General features: G+C 37.1%; 1 long non-coding RNA gene across 1 annotated transcript; it reads left to right on the forward strand.

The window, feature by feature from the left end:
- The first annotated feature begins 2,706 nt into the window (after window positions 1–2,706).
- On the forward strand, window positions 2,707–4,826 carry LOC105354940. Its single transcript, XR_002291032.2, has 3 exons — window positions 2,707–2,811; window positions 3,564–3,615; window positions 4,318–4,826. It is a non-coding gene; the product is annotated as an uncharacterized LOC105354940 (long non-coding RNA).
- The last annotated feature ends 507 nt before the right edge of the window (window positions 4,827–5,333 follow it).

Raw genomic sequence — 5,333 nt, forward strand, 5'->3', positions numbered from 1 at the left:
TTTTTTTCCAATTTTCATTTGTAAACTTGGAAGGATGTCTCAATTTTAGTTAAGTCGCAGTCTCTATTTGTTATGAATATATATATATGTATATATATATATATATATATATATATATATATATATATATATATATATATATATATATATATATATATATATATATATATATATATATAAATGTATACATATATACATATATATATATATATATATATATAAATGTATACATATATACATATATATATATATATATATATATATATAAATGTATACATATATATATATATATATATATATATATATATATATATATATATATATATATATATATATATATATATATATATATATATATATATATAAGTCTGGTTTTTCAGAAATTAACTTCTTTTTCTAACCAAAGTGTCCTGGGAGAAAGTCATCACGCTTTTGTAACTGAACAAATAAAAGAAGCTATGAGAATTTGGTTTGTCTTATTTACAAAATGAGATGTGAGCAGTCACTTTGGTCCCTGCAAATGTAATATTTCAATTTTTGGCTTTCCAAACAGAGATGGACACAGTGATGCTAACGTTTCACTCTTTCACACCGTATGTCACTAATTTGCAACAAACCATTTAATCTAGGTCTCCGCTTCATTTAGCATCACCTTGATTAGAAAAAAAAAAGTTTTTTCTTTTATATAATTGGAAAGGAATTCAGGCATGAATGGGTTAAAAGTGGTACAGTGATCTAAAAGGAAAAAATCTACAAGAAAAACAAAACAATCTGGTAAGTAATCTATACATAACAATTAATAAATAATTAAGAAACTTCTTCTCCATGAAGTAATTACATACAGTGTTCTTTTTTTTAGGTGCGCAGTCTTGTGCAAGTGCAGATTCGGTCAAACTAAGAACAGAAAAAACATAATACCTTACAACACAAATATGTGTATTCAGCAATATAACAGGTGAATATGAGGCTAGAACTATTATAACACTTCCTAGTCCATCTGGAGACAAAACTCTTCATGACGCCTGAAAGAATATCTGCTCAACTTCTAAATAACCTAAAGTGGTAGAAATGAAGAAATAATATCCATTTTTTTTATTAGCTTAAAATAATAAGATGAATAAAAAAGACCTAATTTACCTTCAGAATAATGCAGACAAAGAGTACCCACAGTCAAAACGAGAGGTTTTGCATCATTGAAGCTGAAATGAGACGAAAAAAAGGCTTTAAATGTGGCTTTGCCCACTAACTCTTAAACTTTATTTTAAAACTCTGTAGTCAGTTGTTTTCCTGTGAGCAGGAGGAGCCCAGGCTTGTCAGTTTGAACCAGCAAACAAGTGCTGACAGTTGCTTTGAGTTTCGCCAGACTCCCATCTTCAAAGTCAACAAATCCTCGACCTGTACTTTACAGGAATGCAATGCTTGACTTTCTTCCTTGCAAATTAATTGACTTAACTGTTATGATACCAAAACACAAGCCTTCTAAGACATGCGAATAAAGCTGCTGGCTGCTGATACATTAATCCTTAGTCCTTGTTGATTACAGAAAAAGAATTTATCTTGCTGCTTTCCCCAACAACACCGCATGCAGTCAGACGTGCAAATAATCTACAAGACAGAAAGAGAAAAAAGCTTTTATTACCTGAAAAAACATTTCATGCAACAGTTGTCCCTCATATCATTGTTTAGCCTGCAGGCAGTATTATTCTAATGAGGATGCAAATATAGAATGTGTCTCTGCGTGCTGCAGTGCCTTATCAATTTGAGCGTTCTGACTTGTGTGTTACATTTGAGACAGCAGGATGTCATGCTGTGTCACACCCCATGATTAATGACATCAGCCTATGGAAAGGCCCAAGTCTTCCTCACACTGGCAGCTTCAGGCCTGCTGTATAATTAACTTCTTATCCCTGCCTCCCTCTCTCTGACATGTCTTTTCTTTTTTAGTTTTTCTGTTCCTAAAAGTTTTTGGTAGATGTTTTTTTGGATCAAGGCTTTTCCTCATGGCTAGCTCTTTCTTAGGTACCATTGACTGTGACTTCAAGATTCAGGGCATTTCAATATTGCACACTTTCCTCCAGTGTCACTTTATTTGAAGGGAACTGATTTATTTAGTTTTCTCAGTTGGCTATGTGTGTCATCTACAAATATTTGCAGCGTCAAGCTTAGATTTGCCAAAACCGAACATTCTTTTTGTGGCAAGTAGGACACGCCCACTAATTGTGAGGCAGCAGAACACACTTGTGTTAATTTGGTGGCGGTGCTTTAAAAGCTCTCCTCCTCTTCGTTCAGACATGAATTTGTGCTGTGCCATACATCCAAGGCATCGGGAAGTAGAGCGGGGGTTGACAGGCAGCTCCATGCACACAAGAAACCGGCCAGACTTTGGCGCATCTGCAACGTAGCGGCAATGATCTGCAAGCGTGACGTGACTCTGTTTGCTTAGATCCGCCCTCCTCTCAGTGACCGGAACGTGTTTGAGGCTGCACGCCCTTCTCACCCCGCAAATAGGGGTTTAAGCTGCTGCTTTGCTTTTATTGTTTTTATTGTGATTTCTGTCCGGGTCCCACCCCGCCACGGCGGAACCGGTTGGAGCGAACGCCCAGCTCACGGAGACGTCGTTGCTGTGGCATCTCACCTGACTGTGGACGACTCCCACCAGCTGATCGGCGGTGGTTGGGCGGCTTACCTGCGCCCCGGAACACTAATCATCTTTTTAATCTTTACTTTTAATTGTGTGTCTTATTGATATCGTCAATTTTATTCTTGTTTCAGGAGGTAGGAGGCCGAGGTGGTGGACTGCTGTGTCTGGTGGTGGGTCCCAGTGTGCTGTGTGGTTTCCCTCACGTGTGCAGTGATTCACAAAAGGGTGTTTGCATTGTTTTTATGCTGTTTTTAGCCACCTCGGTAAGCCCCTCCTCCAGAACATTTTTAACTGACTTTTATCAAGGATTGTTTTACTAAAAGGTTTCTTAACATTGTTTTTAACTGAATTCTAATAAATTATATTTTAAAACAAAACCACAGCCTCTGCCTTGGTTGAGAGCAGGACCTGCACCTGCCTTACTTTAAAATCTTTTCCTGGGGCTCAGCAGCCCCAGGTGGCGTTGTCAACCCGTTTGTCTCGTGCTGCCACATTTTGTTGGAAATTAGCCAAAAGTTACAGTTACAAACTTCTGTTCTGCTGTTGCTTTAAATCAATAGATAGATTTTCCTTGTTTCTGTTACTCTTGTGCTGTTTAGATCACCAAATTATTGCAATGTTTGGCTTTAAACAACAGCGCACCACCCACATTCAACTTATGCAAAAACCTTTTTTTAACCATTGCCCTTTGCTCTTAAAGAAATGTAAAACAAATTCTGTACATTAAAAAAGCAGGATGTGTTTCCGTGGTAGAAGTGTTAATTGAACAGGTTGCTTCCTTCAACCAAGCCATCTTATTAAATTTTGATATAGTTGGCATTGGTTTTACACAACCCAACATGTCTAGATCTTCATAAAATAGATTGGCTGTTACGTGTTGCACACATTTTCAAACTCTTTTTTTTAACCATTACCTCAACAGGATGCTGCAAGACAACCTCTGCAGAACCTATCTGAGAAGCAGGAAGTTGAGGGTATGTGTTGGTGAACACACACAAAATCTCATGAGAAGTTACATAAATGAGTTTGTTAGGTGCGCAGTCTTACATAAGAAAGACTTATGGCTTGCGGGAAAACAAAGAAAAATCTTTAAAAAGTTACTTTTTTGAGGTTTAGAAAAAATGAAAGGAAATCCCCAACACTTTTGTGCTTTTCTTCATTTTTAATTTATTAAAGGAATCCAGAGTAAAATACCTCCTATGAAATATTGTTTTAACTTTTGTCTTGCAGACTTAACTGTTTAAGCTGCTAAAACAAGAATGTATATTAGTTACACTTTCAAAATATTGCAGTTTGTTTTTTAAATCAGTTTTGTTCACAAACTGTCCATGTTGTTATGAGGAGAACTAGACTAACATGGTTGCAGTGTCTTCTCTTGGCATGTGAGCCATGTTTTTCTGAATGGAGTAGGAGAGGAAATCAATAGCAGTGAAGAAGTTGCTGTCAGGCTGAGTTTGAGGGACGGAGTAAAATCTCACAGCCATCAGGGAGGAAACGCTTGTTCCTCTTTGGAACAGCTCGAATGAACTGCCGTCGTCTCTAATAACAGGGCAGAGCTCCTCAAAGGAACGGTCACGGCCCTTGATTTCCTAATTATTTATATCTTTCAAGTCACTTTGAACTCCCCTTCACCTGCTTTTGCGTCTGACCATTATTTTCTTGTTTGTTTTATGCAGACTTGCCTGCGGCTGCAAGCAGTGAATGCACACATTTGTATGTGGTTTTGTGTTTTACTTGTGTGCACAAGCGGATACGTGAATGTAAGTGTGCATCTCTACAAACACACAGCCTCCACTCACCTCTCATTCCACATCTATTTGGCCCCGAGGCTCTTTTTCTCTGTCTGAGTGACTGGCTCTTGCAACAGAATAAAATCTGAGGAAAGCACACCAAGGAGACAGAATTCCTTATGGGTCTTGGTTCTGATTGTCTGCATCACATTTCTTTATCCGGGTTTTAGTGTCAATGACTTTGACTACACGAAGCAGATGGCTGTCATGGTTGAACCTGATTCTAATGTAGGATTTTGTTTTGCTTTCTTGCCTAAATGTGCTGGTGGGAATGGCCATAGACACTTTTGTTTATGGTCATTTTGATCTACGTTTGGGAGTTGATGCAGTTCCAGTTCATTCAGTCAATTACTGTAGTTCTGGCCTTTTAAATAAAGGTTTAATTGATAGATTGATTGTTACTCAGCGTTTTCTTGTCAACAAGTTAAATGCATTTGTGCTAATGGGATGGTTTTTTTAGCACAGATCCCAAATTGAAGACAAAGTTTTGCTAAAGTGTTGTAGATAGCAGACAAACTAAAGACATAAGAACTCCAAATTGAAAATGTGTTGATTTAAAAACTGAGATTACAAAACAATATGGTGCAGGAGTGGCAATGAGAGTGACCCTGAAGTGTAAGTTTTTTGTTATAGTTCATTTTGATTTCTGGAAATTACTTGTGTTTGTCAAGATGTTCAATTTTTTCCCATCTATCTTTTATGGATTTGTGTTTTGGTTTCTAAAATGTAATGTTCATTCATTTTCTAATCTGTTTACTCCCTTTCGGGGTCACGGGGCTGCCGGAGCCTATGTTTTTGTTTTTGTTTTTTCAATTGTTGTTGTGATGTTTAATAAGTTTTTGCGTCAAATGATTTGTTAGTGTGATTTGCACTTCAGGGCCACCGTATACAATTACCTAAAG

This window comes from Oryzias latipes, chromosome 10 (genome assembly GCF_002234675.1).
Source record: "Oryzias latipes chromosome 10, ASM223467v1".
Classification (NCBI taxonomy): Eukaryota; Metazoa; Chordata; class Actinopteri; order Beloniformes; family Adrianichthyidae; genus Oryzias; species Oryzias latipes.